This window comes from Phaseolus vulgaris, chromosome 1 (assembly GCF_051622355.1).
Source record: "Phaseolus vulgaris cultivar YP4 chromosome 1, ASM5162235v1, whole genome shotgun sequence".
NCBI lineage: Eukaryota > Viridiplantae > Streptophyta > Magnoliopsida > Fabales > Fabaceae > Phaseolus > Phaseolus vulgaris.
In genome coordinates this window covers 32,888,812-32,906,888 of record NC_143498.1, presented here as the reverse complement: position 1 = coordinate 32,906,888, position 18,077 = coordinate 32,888,812, and the positions used below count along the sequence as shown (strand labels likewise).

The following is an 18,077-nucleotide window of genomic DNA, read 5'->3' as shown; positions in this document are numbered from 1 at the left end:
GAAGAAGCCATGGTTGAACCAGAATTTTCTCTTTGTTTCAAATGGTGAGAACCGAAAATGGACAACCAATGTGAGTAGCAGATTTTCACACAGATTTATATTGAGAAATGAATAGGTTGATATGGCATTTATGAATGGATATGCATAAAGATTTGATGCTCTGAAATTGTGCAGAGAATCTTTGAAAATATGCAGCAAATATTTAGGGTCACGATGCACACAACTCATACCTTCATTGAGCACCCAAACCATCAAATCGGTTACATAACCATGACCAAAACCGTCAAAGGTACAGAGGTTAATGCCCACTAAGTCAGTCAATCAGTCAAAGATCATAATTTCTCTTTCCTAGTCATCAATGCATATCAGTACAAAAAATAAACAAATTTAATTGCGAATAAACATATTTAATTTTTCTACTGCGAGGTACAATTAACATTTATAATTCCCAATTCATTGAGCAGAAAATTAAACATATCTTTAGCCAATGGTTTTGTGAACAAATCAGCAAGCTGTAAATCTGTACCAATGAACTTAATCTCACATGTTCCATTTGAAATGTGTTCCCTTAGGAAATGATGCCTAATTTCAATGTGTTTGGTTCTTGAATGCATGACAGAATTTTTGGTTAAGTTGATTGCACTTGTGTTATAACACAGCAGAGGTATATGGTTAAGTAAGATACCAAAATCATTTAATTGTTGTCTTAGCCATGTAGTTTGAGCACAGCAACTCCCTGCTGCAATGTACTCTGCTTCAGCTGTGGAGAGAGCTACACAAGCCTGCTTTTTGCATTGCCATGAGATCAAGCTTGATCCAAGCAAGTGACAGGTTCCACTTGTGCTCTTCCTATCAATTTTGCAACCTGCAAAATTTGAATCAGAATATCCAGTTAAACTTAATGAAATGTTACCTGGATACCACAAGCCAACTTCTTTAGTTCCTTGCAAATACTTCAAAATCCTTTTGGCAGCATTGTAATGTGATTCCTTAGGAGCATATTGCAACCGAGCACACATGCACACTGCAAACATTATGTCAGGCCTGTTGGCAGTGAGATACAATAGAGATCCTATGAGTCCTCTGTATTTGGTTTCATCAACAGAAATTCCAGCTTCATCATGATCCAAGTGACAGCTTGTTGAGAAGGGTGTGCTGATTGGTTTGCACTTGTCCATTTCAAATTTCTTCAGCAGATCCTTACAGTATTTAGCTTGATTTAAGAAAATGCCATCCTTGAGTTTTTTGACCTGCAAGCCTAGAAAATAGTTCAACTCACCCATCATTGACATTTCAAACTCACTCTTCATGACTTTCACAAAAGTTTCACACAATTCTCCATTGTTTGATCCAAAAATGATGTCATCCACATATACTTGTACTATAATTGTGTCATCTCCTTTCTTCTTAATGAACAAGGTCTTATCAGATTTGCCTCTGTCATAGCCTTGTGAGGTGAGGAAATCACTTAGCCTCTCATACCATTGCCTAGGAGCTTGCTTGAGCCCATAGAGAGCCTTTTTGAGTTTGAACACGTATTCTGGATGCTGATGGTCTTCAAAACCTGGTAGCTGTGAAACAAATACCTCTTCATTTATATAACCATTCAAGAAGGCACTCTTCACATCCATTTGGAATAGCTTGAACCCTTTGATGCAGGAGAAGGCAAGCAGCAATCTAACAGCTTCTAGCCGAGCTACTGGTGCATATGTCTCATCATAGTTTATTTCTTCTTCTTGATTATATCCTTTAGCCACTAGCCTAGCCTTATTTCTGGTAATCACCCCATGCTCATCCATCTTGTTTCTGAATACCCATTTTGTTCCAATTATATTCATCTCAGATATTCTAGGAACAAGAGTCCAGACCTCATTTAGAGCAAATTGATTCAGTTCCTCTTGCATGGCTAAAATCCAGTTGTTGTCCTTGAGGGCTTCATTCGGATTTTTGGGTTCCACTTGAGATACAAAGGCCATTGCTTCACAGAAGTTGTTCAAGGATTTCCTAGTTGATACTCCTTTCTCAATGTTCCCAATGACATTATCAAGGGTTAGGTCTCTCGGGTTTTTCCACTTTTTTGGCAAACCTGCAGACACAGTAGGTTCTTTCATACCATGTGTATCAGCAGTATCAATATGAATCAATTCATTTTGATTTAAAACATATTTAAATTTATCACTGTCAAGGTCATCAGCAGCAGTTTTAGATATGCTATGATCAATTTCATCAAATACAACATGCATTGATTCTTCTACTATGAGCAACCTTTTATTGAAGACTCTATATGCATGACCATTTAAAGCATAACCAATGTGCACACCTTCATCAGATTTAGCATCAAACTTACCTAGATTTTCTTTGTCATTATTCAATACAAAGCATTTACACCCAAATACCCTAAGGTGACTCACAATAGGTTTTCTGCCCTCATACAATTCATATGGAGTTTTCTTAAGAATGGGTCTAATTAAGGTTCTATTTAACACATAAGCTGCAATATAGACTGCATCTGCCCAAAAATACTTAGGAAGCTTAGATTCATTTAACATAGATCTAGCTAGTTCCTCTAATGATCTGTTTTTTCTTTCAACTACACCGTTTTGTTGGGGAGTCCTAGGGACTGAAAAAGTGTGTGATATCCCATGCTTCTCACAGAACCTCTCAAATCTAGCATTCTGAAACTCTCGCCCATGATCACTTCGAATTGATTTAATGCAGCAACCATTTTCATTTTGCAGAACCTTTGTTAATTTCTTAAAAGCAATGTAAGCATCATTTTTATGTGCAAGAAACAAAGTCCATGTGAATCTAGAGTAGTCATCCACAACAACTAAAGCATACAAATTTCCAGCCAAGCTAGCAACTCTAGATGGTCCAAATAAGTCCATATGTAATACATCCAATGGATTTTTTGTAGAAACAATATCTTTTAAGTTGAAGAGGATCTGATTTGTTTACCTTTCACACAAGCATCACAGAGCCTGTTATCCTGAAATTTAATGTTAGGTAAACCAGAAACTAGATCTTTAGATTTCAGTTTATTTAAATGATTAGTGTGTATGTGAGCTAAGCTCCTGTGCCACAGCCAAGACTCGTCACTTCTAGACAGCAAACACTCATTTGAAGAGTTAGTTTCCATGATATTCAACAGATATATGTTATTCACTCTCTTATCAGTAAACAGCACTTTACCAGAGGAATCACTTGAGATTGTACAGCCCTTTGACTTGAAGTTCACCTTGTATCCTTTGTCACAAAGTTGACTGATGCTGAGAAGGCTATGCTTGAGTGCTTCTACATAAAGCACATTCTCAATAGTGATTGAATTCCCTATTCCAACAATGCCTCTGCCCAAAATCCTACCTCGGTTATTATCACCATAGGTTACATGTCCCTCTGCTTTGAGCTTCAAGCTAGTGAATTTTGTAAGATCTCCAGTCATATGCTTGGAACAACCACTGTCCAAGTACCACTGATTTTTCTTGTTGCTCATCTGCAAAACAGAATAAAAATGATACAAATGGTACCCTTTTCAGTATAGGGTCCAGCACAGATTAAAACCTTCTCTTTGGTAGCCATTTTGCTAAATTCTTAGGAACAAGATGCTTTCTAGCAATGCATGACCTAGAGGTATTTCCAGATTTCAAGCAGTAAAAACAGGTTACATGAGATGCCTTTTTGCAACTGTTAAAAGTTGAAAAACCTGATTTTGCTGGAACAAAAAAACTTAAAAGCTTTTTGACATTGGTTACATTTCCAAGGGTATAACCAAGACCATTTTTATTGAAAACAGCATTCTGTGAGCCAAGGAGAGACTCAAGGTTTTCTCTTCCCTTGGTGAAATTGGAAAGGGTTTTTAGCAAATACTCCACTTGTTTTTCCAATTTTTTGCAGTTTTCACAGGTTTTAATAGAGGCATGCAAGCATGTTAGTTCAAGGCTTACCAAATCTGTTTTGGCCTTATGCAGTTCTTCCTCAAGTGTTTTTACTTTAGGTGCAAGCACATTATTTACCTTTTGCAACTTATTGCATATTACAGCTAGCCTATTTGCTTCATCATTTGTTTCCTTGAAAGCAACAAGCAATTGATCATAGTTATCAGAATCCATAGAGAATTCACTTACTGAATCAGAGATTAACTCTTCATCCTTCACCATGAAGCACAAATTGTTTTCCTCACTCTCAGTTGAAGAGTTGCTGGTTGAAGATACTTCATTTTCTTCCCATGAGATGTAAGCTCTTCTTCCCTTGCTCCTTTCAACCTTCTTGCTGGCAGATTTTTCCTTTGATTGATTGTTTGGACAATCCATTTTGATGTGCCCTGTTTTGCCACAGCCAAAGCAAGTATAGTTAGAGGAATTTGAATCATTAGGTTTAGGATACCTTCTTTTCTGCTGGTTCTTATCTCTGCTTTTCTTCTTCAAGAATCTGCTGAATCTCTTTGTAAGAAGACTTATTGTTTCATCATTTTTAGCATCTTCTTTTTCTTCCTTGATCTCATTTTGTTCACTTGCTTTCAGTGCAAGTCCTTTGGGTTTTCTTTCTGTTGTTTCCTGCTCTTTGAGTCTCTTGAGCTCTAGCTCATGCTCCATTAATTTTCCAAATAGTGTAGCAGTTCCCAGCTTTGACAGATCACGGCTTTCTGATATGGCAGTCACCTTTGGTTGCCAGCTTCTGTCGAGGCACTTCAGCACTTTTATGTTGAGTTCCTCTTTGTCAAATTCCTTTCCCAAACCAGTAAGGTGATTCACAATGTGAGTGAACCTTTTCTGCACATCAGCAATGCTCTCCTCGGGTTGCATTCTAAACAGTTCATATTCTAAGACTTCCAACATTTCCTTAGTTGAATTACATTGGGATATCCTGAAGAACTCATCCATTGTTAATGCAGAGGTTATGATGTTCTTGGCCACAAGATCATATTGAGCCTTCTTCCTTTCGGTCTCATTCCATTCAGATCTTGGCTTTACCACTTGTTCATCCTTGACCACCTGCATTGGCACATAGGGTCCATGGACCATAGCTTCCCAAATTAATGCATCAATAGATTCCATGAAAATCCGCATTTTAATTTTCCAAAAAGCATAATTCATTCCATTGAACATAGGTGGTCTATTAACAGCAGATCCCTCAGCAAAAAGCACTTTAAACTCAGATATTATTGCAAACAAACTTGATTAAAATACAAGTCCTAGCTCTTGATACCAATTGTTGGGTTTAATAATGCCAAAGTTCAAGAGGGGGGGTGAATTGACCTTTTAAAAGTTTCTCGCAAAATCAGTATTTATCATAGTATACAGAAAATACATCGATTTATTTGAAAATGAACAGATTTATTTTGACACTGTTAATGTTTAAAAACGTTTATATCAGCCAAGTTAATCTCAAGATTATGCAGATTAATTTTCAAGTCACACACACCCTGATATTAGAAAGAAAACCAGTGAATCACAAAACAACAACCTTCAATTTTAAGCAAGTGATTAAGGTTTAATTGATAGTTTGACAATTAATTGAGTAACCTATCACAATCAATCTGTTCCAGTGGCTTTTAACAGATTATATATGTTCTTTTCATAATCAAACAGTTTTTCCAGAAATTAAGAACAGTATGAAACAAGCCCAGAAAGAACAGATTTATTATTAATTGAACAAATTTATTTCTTGACAGTTTAACAGATATGCAGTAATTCGAGTGTAGAGATTAAGGGAGATTGAACACAAGGCAGTTATACTGGTTCACTCCAATAAGCTACATCCAGTCTTCACCTAAACCAAGGTGAAATTCACTAAATCACAATTCAAACAACCACAAACACCACTGTTTTTGAACCCTAGAAAAACTTTGGTACACTTGCTGAAAAACCCTATTTCAGCATACACACTCATCAAGAAACCCTATCAAGAAGAGTTTACAACCACACTTTTACAAGAAATGAAATGTGAAACGAATACACCTGATAGAGGATCCAGAAATCTGCCTTAACCCAGTAGAACAGATCGCTTAAACAGTAGCAACACCTCTCACCAAGCTTTGGAACCAAACAAGAACAAGCACATTTTTTATTTTGGAAACCTTTCAAGAACAAATGTTAATTCTTTGTAAATCCTTAATTCTCTTATGCAAAACTTGTTTTCTCAAATGTATGATCGATGTTTAAACTCTGAAACAAGTTTTCTTTTTATAGAAAACCAACTTATAACAGATTTTTGAAAAATAGTTAAAGCTGTTATAAAAAGAACAGATTGAAAATAAAATGAACAGATTTATTTTCAAAAGCAGTTAGAGAATCTATTATGTGAGGAGACTTAGTCAACCATTCTGGTGCAGGGACAAAAACTAAAAACCGTTTAAGATAAGCTTTGAACTAGACTAAAAAGAATCCATTCATTTACAGATGAACAGATTTATTTTTCAAAACGATAACAGAAAAAGCTTAACTATTAAAACACAGTCGTTTTGAAAGGTAGAAGACTTAGTCAAAATCTAATTTTCACAAGACTTAGCCAAAGCATCAGTTTAAAAAAGAATTTGTTTATTTAGAAAAGAACAGATTTATTTTTATGCAATAAACGTGTTTTTTGTAAAACATGTGAAAAACAGTTTAAGAAATTTTGTGTTTGCTCTTATCACATGATCAGGGGTTAAGAGGTGAGTTACTCAGCAAAAAGCCTACTCTTAAACAACCTCTAAACACAACTTAAGACATTCTTAAAGCAAAAGGAAATATACAGGAATTGTACATAAAAGTCTTCATCAAACACATGTCTTGAAGGGGCAGCAACCATCTTCAACATACTGTACCGATTTGTACGAAAATGTGTGAAGTGCCAAGAATATGGCAACATATCTCACCAGAAACCCAAGAATCTCCATTCCATTATCTCCACATGGCCATTTGTGAAGTGAGAGATGGATAACATTGGACCATTTGCTCCAGGCAAAGGACAATGCAACTTTTTACTGGTCGGCGTAGATTACTTCACTAAATGGATCGAAGTCGAGCCCTTAACAACAATAATTGCACGAACGTCCAAAATTTTGTTTGGAAAAATATCGTGTGTCAATTCAAACTACCCCATATTATTATCACCGACAATGGCTGACAATTTACCGATCGAGGATTGGCTAAATTCTATGAAAACTCAACATCAAACACATTACAATATCAGTAAAGCACCCGTAGACCAACAATCAGGCAGAAGCGGCCAATAAAGTCATCCTCAACGAATTAAAAAAGAGACTCGGTCCAACAAAAGGTAATGGGACAAAAGAACTACTCGAGGTTTTATGGGCCTACCGATGCACGCCACAATCTACAACCCAAGAAACATTGTATAGCCACGATACCTGTCGAAGTAGGGGAACCTTCCTTACGACGGCAAACATTGGATTTAGACTTGAACAAGAAGAGTCTGTTGGTTGGCCTTGACCTCATCAATGAACTTAAAGATCAATGCAGGATAACAAAGGAAGCGTGCAAATTATGGGCGGCAAGGAGGTACAATTCAAGGGTAAAACCGAGAAACTTTCAGAAAGAAGATTTAGTATGGCAAATGCGCAGCGACGCCTGGAAGACGGGAGGAAAATTCTCTAGCAAATAGGAAGGGTCATTCTGAATTGCCGACACAGGAGCAGGAGGTGCTTATCACTTAAAATATTTATCAGGAAAATCTATACCAAGAACGTGGAATGCCACGCATCTCAAATTCTATTACAGTTGGTAAACTTTATTAGTGTGCTCTTTCCTCGCTCGGTCGTTTTATCCCTAAGGAGGGTTTTCTACCGAGAAGGTTTTAACGAGGCACTTTAAAAACATTCCAGTCTTACATCTCTTTCTTTATTTTGCATTACATCCAGAGGGTGCATCGTGATGATTCCATAAAATTTCACCAAGCGCATAACACCTCAACCAGAAGTTATTTTACCGGTCTATCGGTCCGAAATCCATATTCTACCGGTCTATCAGTCAGAATCTCATTAATAACTGTTATTTTACCAGTCCATAGGTCTGAAATTCATTATTCTACCGGTTTATCGGTCTAAATCTCATTAATAAATGTTATTTTACCGGTCTATCGGTTTGAAATTCATTATTTTATCGGTTCATCGATCTGAATATCATTAATAACTATTATTTTACCGGTCTATCGGTCTGAAATTCATTATTTTACCGGTCTATTGGTCTGAATCTCATTAATAACTGTTATTTTACCGGACTATCAGTCTGAAATTCATTATTTTACCTGTCCATTGGTCTGAATCTCATTAATAACTTTGTTATTTTACTATTTGTTCAACCCTAAATTCATTGTTAACTCTTTCAAAGGTTGTTTTACCATTCTTTCGGTCTGAAGCTCACTCTAAAGTTACACACATGTATTTTACCCAAATCCAATCATTCAACAAAGCCAGATAACGAATATATAAAAACAAGAGTAAAAGAGATTTGGTCGTTCATATGCCGTTAAGAGTAAAATTGCGGTAATAAAATTTGTTCCAAGCCCACAACCCAGGTCCATGTTTTCAAATTCATTCTATTATCTCGTCGACCAACGATTCTGGCTTGATCACCTCGGTACGCTGAGATTCTTCCTCTTCCATAACATTTTCAGCATTCCCACCAAGTGGCACTAGCTCACCATTTACTACATCTTTGTTTAAATCATAACAAGGGTCATTCATCGGCACGTCATGATAAAAAGCTACCTGGCGGATACCATGATAGAAACTTTCTTCATTTATTCGTAGCATAAATTCCTAGCACTTCTCCATCTCGATAGGGAGGGATTTTTCTTTTTTCTCAACGTCAACTTTCTCTTTCAGAAGTTGATCCCTCTCAGCCTCCACTTTGGTAAGGTGTGCCTTCAAAACCTCTTGTAGTTCTTTGGTCGCCAGTTCATCCCTCTGCATCTTTTCTCTACAAGCCTCAACAGCCTCCAAGGCCACCTTCAATAAATTGGCCAATTTTTCCAACTCGACCCTCAGCTTAGGCACTAGTACTATATTAATCCTGTTTAATTCTTCATTGAGCGTCTTACCCACGACAGTAGCCCAACTTTGCAATTCTACTAATTCTTCTATCAAGTTTCTGGTGGGTATGGCTACTAGAACGCCTTCATCTTCCGGGAGCAAGTCAAATTGCATAGCCTGTGCCACTTGCATTGAAGGGCTTAACATGGAAGGCTGCTTGATGGATGACTACCCGACCTCAGGACCAGCTTGGACCTTAGGCGGACGATCCCTCTTTCAACTAACAGCCGGTGGAATCGGAGCAGTGGTCGAGATAACTTCAACTGGGCAATAGCTTTCTCTTTCTCAGCCACCTCGAAGCTTCCAAGCTTCCATCTGGCCGCTTGTCGCTTGAGATTACTCATAAATTTGCTCAAGGTCGAATCCATCCGTAAGATAAGAGCTGAAAAGTACATATAAAATTAACCCACATCAACATAACGAATACATAGTTAGATGCAGGAAATCTACGTACCATTGAAATCTGTTCACTTCTTAGATGACCCATGTAAAGTTATCACCTCTCGGGTGGGCAGCTTATATAGGGAAGTTGATCGAAAACTACCAAAATCGATTTATCCAACGGTGGCATAGATGACCACAACTAATTACCAAGTTGTATCGGATTCTCCTTCCAATGGAAAGTAATTTTGGTTTGCCCATCCACCAATAAAACAGATCTCAGCCATCCGGCTCCACGAAAATTTTGAAATACTTTTCTTTAAAAATTTTGTATGAGGTTGTAAAAGCAGCAAACCGAATATTTCCCGGTCGGTTAGACAAACCAGCTCACAGGAGTACTCAGACGGGTATTATAATAATATAAAAAAGCTTCAGGTGTGGGTAGAAGTTTAAAAAGATGACAAAGCACTCAGAACGCCTAAAGGGCCACCCACGAATTTGGATGTAATTGAGTAGGTGCCACATAGAGGATCCGAAGGACCCCCATGGTAAAATCATCAAAAGGCAAGGTTATGTGCTAATCAACGGAAAAAGTATACACAGAGAAAAAATCTTATGATGTGTTTTCCCGACTGTGGCATACGCGATCGGCAAGACCACAAATATCAGCCATTACTGCATCTGACAGACAGTCGGGAGTTAGAAATGAATTTTTAGTCAAAAACTGGTCTAAACTATCAGAATCCCTCAACCTAGTGGGAATTTTTAACACTGATGGATCAACCCAATCATAACTTGGGTCGTCCAACGATTGACCGGCCCACTACCCTCTATCGCACTACCAGACGCAATACGAGTCACATATGATTTGATATTAACAACGTTATCAGAAGAATACATTACTAACCTGAAAACTTGACAACTTAAAAGAAGTAGCGGACTCGGCACTCGGGGCAAACAACACAAGTTCTACGAGCAAGAAGGAAAGCGTAAACCCTCCGATGTTCTAATGAAGCGCTATTTATAGCAAAGAAAGTAAGAGAAAGAGTCCTCTACCCTTCATCCAACACCGTTAGATCTAATGTGATCCAATGGTCAGCACTACTCGGCATCCAAAACGACACAAAATCCCCACCATTGAATGCATCCAAAAAACAATGCATCTCAAAATGGCGGCTCTGCCAAACATCACATCTCTACTGCGCATTGAATGCTGCCAGCAGTCATGCATAACCTCGAGAACTCCAACCATCCTACACGACTCTTCATAAATGGATCAATTTGAGCCTGCGGGCAAGTGTACCAGTCAGGTTCGGACAACCGGGTAACCGACCACCCGAGTCAAATAACATTTACAACGTCATAAATAAACAGTTACAAATAATGTCGAATGGGTCAAATGCACACTCCGAAATATCCGGGAAATATCCCAATATAACGATAGAAACTGATCAAACCGAAAGATACACTACCATGATATTAGGGAACCACTACGCATGTTAGTTGTTAACTATCTATCCATCCCATAAAGGTAAAAGCCCACGAGTCAACATTATAAATAGAACTCTTTGTGAGAAAGTGAGGTACGTTTTTCATATTCTACCAAAACACACTTAAATCATAGCACTGACTTGAGCGTCGGAGTGCAATCGCAGGTACCCCTGATGGATATCCAATAGGAGAGGATTTTATTAATGAAGGAAGAGGATTTTCACCTACACATTTGAAGTTCTTCCTTCTAGTCTTCTCACAAATTAAAAGAAGTCAAAGAGAAGATCAAGCCTAAAGATAAAGAAGTCTACAAACTCTCAAATAATAGGCTTCATTTTGAATATCTCTCTTTAAGTAGAAAATATATAGAATAGTCTTTAGGAAGGTGCTTAGAGGGAAACATAAGAAACCTCTTTTGTAAAAGCATCCTTAGTTGTAGTTTAGAAATAGTAGAAGCTTAGGGGGGTGTGAACTTAGTAAGGGATGTTAAGGGGAGTGTAGATATGAGTTAGGAGGTGCCAAACTAGGAAGGAAAGTCACACTTCCTTCATGCACTAGTTGGCGCCGAAATTACATGTCATTTAGGGGCACATTTGCATTTGATTAGCTTTGCATTTCAGCACCTTATAGGCTATAAATAAAGGTGCTTAGCTTGTACAAATCAAATTTGGAAATTGTAGTAAGAAAACTCTACTCAATTTGAGAGAGAAATTGGAAGAGCTTTGGTGCCTTCATCAAGTCTTATCTTGGGTGTTTATGGTTAACCTCAAGTGGCGGCAACTCACTAATCTTGGAGTATCCACACTCTAAGTGGCGTGATCACTCACCTCTCCTTCCATCTCCATAAGTTTTCTATTCTCAAGCTTTGTTTCCTTTTCATGTTCTTCATTATAGCTTACTTGTTCTTTAAATTCTGTTCGGTCCTTTGCTGTATTTCAATTTCTGTTCGGTAGTTTTCTGTTTTTTTGGCTGAGTTCAATTGTGTTTTCTTCCATTCTTGTTGCTTGATTCAATTTGACAATACATGGACTTCCATGTGAGCTTTGGTTCGGTGCAAAGTCTTGGTGAGTTCTGGAATTAGAACATTGATCCAATTCTAATTGAAGTGCCAATTCATGACCAACTCAAGTTGTTCCTAAGAATGTCAAAGAATCATGTATTCTTGCTATTACATTCACATCAACCCCCGACCGGTGAATCACCTACAACAAAGGAAATAAACTTGAAGAAACTAAAGGACAACCGATACGTCAACAATTGTGTACCCAACAAACAGGTATTACTTGGGCCCCTATACTCTATATGGGTACAAGTAAATCTCAAAGTCTCATCATGCACATTAGTTTTAGTTTTTTTTATATTTGTTTTATTGATTACTTACTTAAATGTTGGAAGCTCTATTTGCTAGCAAATGGTAAATTTTCATTTGGTCTTTTGGAGGATTTTCTTTTAGAGTTTATATCCTTAGATTTCAAGAGCGATTTACCCTTTTTAACAGCTAGTGCAATAAAAGTTAGATCTTTCATACTAATGCTATCAAAACTCATGGAACACATTACTCTAAAAAGAACAATTTTGCATCATAAATACGACTAAACAATTCAAATCAGAATGACTGTTATTCAACAAAATAGCGAGAATAATATATAATACAATTGGCCAACGAGCTAAAGCACTTCCAACTACAACTTAGGGAGGCAGTGTAGGTCTTATGCAACCTGGGATGAACTATAGGTCTTATGTAACCTATGGTGATGGTGTTGATAAATTTGATTTAGGTGATTCAAATGCAATATGTTATATGATTTGGTTAAGATTAATGAGTCTTTGATTTAAGGAGAAGATAATAATTAGTATCACAAGTGTAAAGTTGATTTTATTAGACAACATTGCCAACTCAGTTAAAAAACATTTATTGTCACAAGCTCGATTAAAAAATATCTATCATCATGGTTACTGTCATGATAATGGTTAGAAAACATTTATTTTCATTAGAAAACATTTATCGTCACCATTTCGGTTAGGATACTTTCATCGTCACTAGTTTCATTGGAAAATATTTAATACTGTCAATTCAACTAAAAAAACATTTAACGCCATGAGTTCGGTTTGAAAACATTTATCACCACCAGCTTGACTAAAAAATATTTATCATCACTAGCTCAGCTGGAAATGTTTATCATCATCAATTTGACGGGAAAACATTTATCACCACCTGTTAGACTAAAAAACATTTATCGCCACTAACTCGGCTGACAAATATTTATCACTAGCTCAATAGCAAATATTTGTCGTCACCGGCTCGAGTGGAAACATTTATCCACCAATTTGGTTGAAAAGCTAACCTTATCAAATGACATCTACATAAGATCGACCTTATCAGGTGACATTTACATGAAGTTGACCTTATCAAGTGACATCTAAATAAAGTTGAACTTATCAAACGACATCTACATAAGAATGATTTTATCATATGTATCTACAAAAAGATCGACCTTATCGAACAAGTGCTGCCTAATTCTACTAACATGACATTTGCTTAAAATTTAACATTGTGAAACAAACACAAGTTCATTTTTAACTTAGGCAATAATTGAATAATAAACTTGTAAGGTAATTTAAATTAGGTAAAATGATAAGAGAAAACAAGGTCTTAAACCGATTCTGCACAACTTATGTCATAATTAAAATGAGTAGTCTAATGTTTTCGTGCATGACCAAAAAATGATTAGGCACAACCTGAGGTAGTGGGACTATGTATCGTTAATTAGTTTTATTTCTTATTAAAAGAGAATGCAACTTATCTAAAGAATCATTTATAGGGCTTATTTGTCATTAAGAGATAGATTCAATAAAATTATCCAGAATCTTAGCCAAAAATAAGGGAATATCTACTTTTAGTATTTGAAATCGGTTGAGAAAAATACAAACTTTAAAAAATATATAGTATCAGATAAGATTTGAGAGGATAATACACTACAAAGAAAATCACTTTTAGCGACCACCAAATTCGGTCGCTAAAAGCACTATAATCGGTCGCTAAGCATATTTGTGACCGAAACAGTCACCAAATAAAAATGGAAGCGAAAACCTTAGTCGCAAAACATTTAGCGACCGAATTATAAATTGGTCGCAAATTTGCGACCGAAATTTTAGTGGCTAAATCGGTCGCAGAAAATTTGGTCACCAGAATTTAGAGACCAAATTAGCAACCAAATTTTAATAACAAAATCGGTGGCTGATAGCGACTACCACTTTCGGTCGCTAATAGCGACCACCATTTTCGGTCACTAATGGATTAAAATAATTAACTAAAAAAACTGGTGGTGGCTAATTCGGTGACTAAATGGAGACTCCAATAGCGACAAAATAATTTTGGTGGCTAAATTTTTTTTTTTAATTACAGCGACCAAACATAAATTTGTGGCTATTTTTATATGTATTATTATTAATACCTGTTTAAAATGGTATTTTTACCTGTTTATAAACTTAAATAATTCAATTAAAATTGCAAATTCATGCTCATAAAGCTTTAACCAACATTAATTATAATTTTCCACAAATATAATATTTTATAAACTTAAATTATTCAAGAAAATTATAAATTTATACATATTAAACTTTAATCTACACTAAATCAATTAATATCATAGAACCTAAGTAGAAATTAAAAGAGAATTAACTTTCCTACTTAAAATACCTTGTTAATAAGGAATCTAATTTTAAAAAAGTTAGCGAAGCTCACGATTGAAATGAATATCGTAAATCTAAGTTATCATAGACGTCAAAAAAATGGGACATACTAATTATCCATTCAGAATCATGTCTACTTAGATTTACTTTGAATGTACTGTTTCATTTTAATTGGAAAATATTGTGATAAGAGACCAATTTATTTATCTAAATAGAATTTTATATAAGTTTAAGTTTTTTTTATAAAATCTCTAAACTTAGTTTATTTTCTAATGTGGTTTGACTTGATTGGATGGTTAGAGCATTTTATATCCTGTAAGTATGATTTATGACCTTTTATATTTGATGGTTTTTTTTATATATAATTTTATAAAAAATTATTCCCTGTGAATTATATTTGATGGTTAGAGCATTTCATACCCAGAAACCAATCTATAATTTTGCCCTGTGAATTACTCTCTTTTTTCCCCTGTAAATTAGTCCTACTAATTGAGAAAATATATGGAATATAGAATGGGATAAAGTAAGAAAAACAATTCCTACAGCATTGCCATATATTTATTAGTTTACACCAATGCAAATTAAGTGTTAGTAATCCAATTTTAAATACAATAAAACCAATCATATAAAATAGAAACCCGTGCTGCAGCTTAAAACTAATGAAGCAGATCTTGAAGTAACAATAACATATGCATTCAGCTACCTTAAGTTCTACATATAGAGAACCAAAACATAGATAACTTGTGTCCCTTGTAACTTCAACACGATTTAAAAGAGGCTCCACAGATATAACCTGCCAATTTCGGTCTTAGTACATTCCCTAAAAAATGTATCATTTTAAGCAGTGAACAGAAAAAATAGATTGAGTACTTACCTGCCAGTTACAAGTTTTCTATATAACCCTTTGGCCGCATAATATGACTCACCCCAAGCTTAATGAAGCAGTGTGCTTTAAGTAAATGACAACTGCATATATTAGGTGGATAAAAATAATATTTAGGTAGACTTGGTTTTCCAATTTCACATGGACACAATTCCTTGTATAGAAAGATGAGATTATTTAATAGTGCATGAAGCAAAAGCTTAATAAATAATGCAGATTATTTTATGGACAAAACAGAATCAAAGAAATCCAAACAGAGAGGGCCTGTAGAGCAGGAATAGAAAACAAACACTCCATCACTCAATTTGCTCTTCCCACTTTTATCTTTCTCAACTTATTCAAATGTATATAAACCCCATTGGCTTAATGCTATAAATTGCATCATTCTCTCCTTGATTTTCTTTCTCTTCTAACTCCAAAAATCTCATCATAATTCTCCTTCTATATGCACTCATTATAATTCTCCTATCTGTTGAGTAATTATTACCTCCCAGCCTTGAACTTTAGAAAATATTCTTGCTTCAGTCTCATTTCCAAAAACATAGTCCATATATCTGAATCCAAGAATGGACATCGTTAATAAAATCAATATGTAAATTTTTCTTTAATATAAAGAGAGAAGGATCCTTACAGTAGCACTTTCACCAGTGCATCCTTGAAGAACTCACAGATAAAGGGAGCGGAAAGGTTCATCATGAAGGTCTGCAAACATGAATGGAATACTTATTCTTAGAAACTACTATTAAAATGAGAATGCCAAGTTCGAATCATATCTAACCTTGCTATTTGCAGCTGCGTGTTCAACAACTAATTGAATGGAATCAGGGGATACACTGAGAAAAAAACAAAAATATAGAAGTACTTGGCCTTTTCAACTAAACAGAACTCGTGATAACAAATGTCGGCTATTTGGATTATTCAGGTATATGAGATAGAAAGGGACACTATATCAACTAGGTACCTAATGCCCAATTTTCTAGTTTGATCAAATGCTCTGACTTATAGCAATTTTGCAGCTGATAAGTTAGCAACGAGTGACCTGTATTAGATGCAATCAAATAGGAGGCTTCAAATACTTGTTTTGCGATCAAATATATGTTAATCTGAAGTATACTATTTACAAAAAAAAAACATAAAATATAATTATTGATTTCTATAATAAGTAGAATAGAAACTCAAGGAAAGCTTGATCGTCTCACCTTTCACCACCAACCACACAAACAACACAAGTTCTCATAGGTGCAGTATCGATTTCATAATAGTGAACCTAATTGTTGAATGAATAGAAAGTTAATTTCAGAAATGGAATTCTAAGTGACAAGATAATCAAAGATAAACTTACCATTAAACCATCAAGTGAACATTTCTTCTTCATTTCCTCCCCAAATTTGTCCTTTCCCATGCAGCCTTTGTAACCTGTGGCATTAGGTACTTGAAGCATCCACTGTTACGAAGAGAAGGCAAATGATTAGCTACACAACTACTGCGGACTCAGCTCATTACATAAAAGAAAGTACATACCTGAGCAACCCGGATTGAATTCTAAGTAGCACCTACCGATGAGAAAATTATAAAACTCGTCAAGATGAAATGTGCACTTTCATCTCTTTTCTTTCCCGCTCTTTTAGTAAAGCTAGAATCTATGACTAGAAATCTAATAATTCGAATCGAGTGTATTACCTAGCAATGTACTCCACATTAGATTTGCTAGCCAATTTTTCATACCTAAGATGATTGTCATATCATATGAAAATTTATAAGAAAAAAATCTTATCCTAAAAAGAAAATAACCTCCGATAAAATACTAGCCCAGAAAATAAATGTAGTAAGGAGAGAAAGCTAAAAATCTTTCCAGATCTAAAGGTTGAATATATAACCAGTTATACATCAAGTTCTTAATTTACAAATTTTCTACAAATATGTACATTGAGTATTTAGTAAAAGAAATAGGTAAAACTTGTGATTTTCCTGAACAACATTCTAGTATAAAGCATTAGCAGAGGGAAAAACATATAAGAAGTGGGAATAGCGGTTTTATACATCCCAAGGACTAGAACCACATCATATTAATAATATGTATATGAAATTAAGAAAATGGCACACTCAGGGCCAAAATAGCCAAAATAAGAGTAGGTTAATAGAATCAATCAATTCTAACCATGAGAAAATCGAAGGAAAATTGAAGAAGAACGAACCGTAGAAGAACGAAGAAGAAGACGACGACTACCGTGAGCTTGAGTAGCACGTGAATTGGAAGAAGGAATCGAAGAAGAACCAAACCATGGAAGCATTCGAAGAAGAACCAAACCATGGAAGCATTCGAAGAAGACTACCAGTGTGTGGGTGGATTTGGAAGTAGGTGATGTGGGATTTGGAATTTGAAAAATGCTTTGGAGGATGAAATTTGGGATATAGGATTTATGAGGTTTTGGGTTTTGCTGGAACGCGTTTAAGTCGAAAGGTGTTTAAAATTTTTAGAATAAAAGTTAATATTTTTTTAATAAAAGAAATTATAGACAACTATATTGGTTTAGGATCATCAAAGACAAGATAGTATGGAAGACATGACATTCTCGCAATTTTATTCAAACTAAC

General features: G+C 35.6%; 1 long non-coding RNA gene across 3 annotated transcripts; it reads right to left on the bottom strand.

Annotated features, from left to right (window-relative positions):
* Positions 1-15,201: 15,201 nt before the first annotated feature.
* Positions 15,202-17,777, bottom strand: LOC137816135 (uncharacterized). 3 transcript variants are annotated; one of them, XR_016523056.1, is made up of 8 exons: positions 17,678-17,777; positions 17,004-17,207; positions 16,825-16,926; positions 16,261-16,315; positions 16,114-16,184; positions 15,970-16,036; positions 15,474-15,565; positions 15,212-15,392 (listed from the first exon to the last, which is right to left on the bottom strand). It is a non-coding gene; the product is annotated as an uncharacterized LOC137816135 (long non-coding RNA). The 3 variants fall into 3 exon arrangements; XR_016522997.1 differs by having other exon boundaries at positions 15,209-15,392; positions 16,825-17,207; XR_016523124.1 differs by lacking the exon at positions 15,970-16,036 and having other exon boundaries at positions 15,202-15,392; positions 16,825-17,207.
* Between the last annotated feature and the right edge of the window lie 300 nt (positions 17,778-18,077).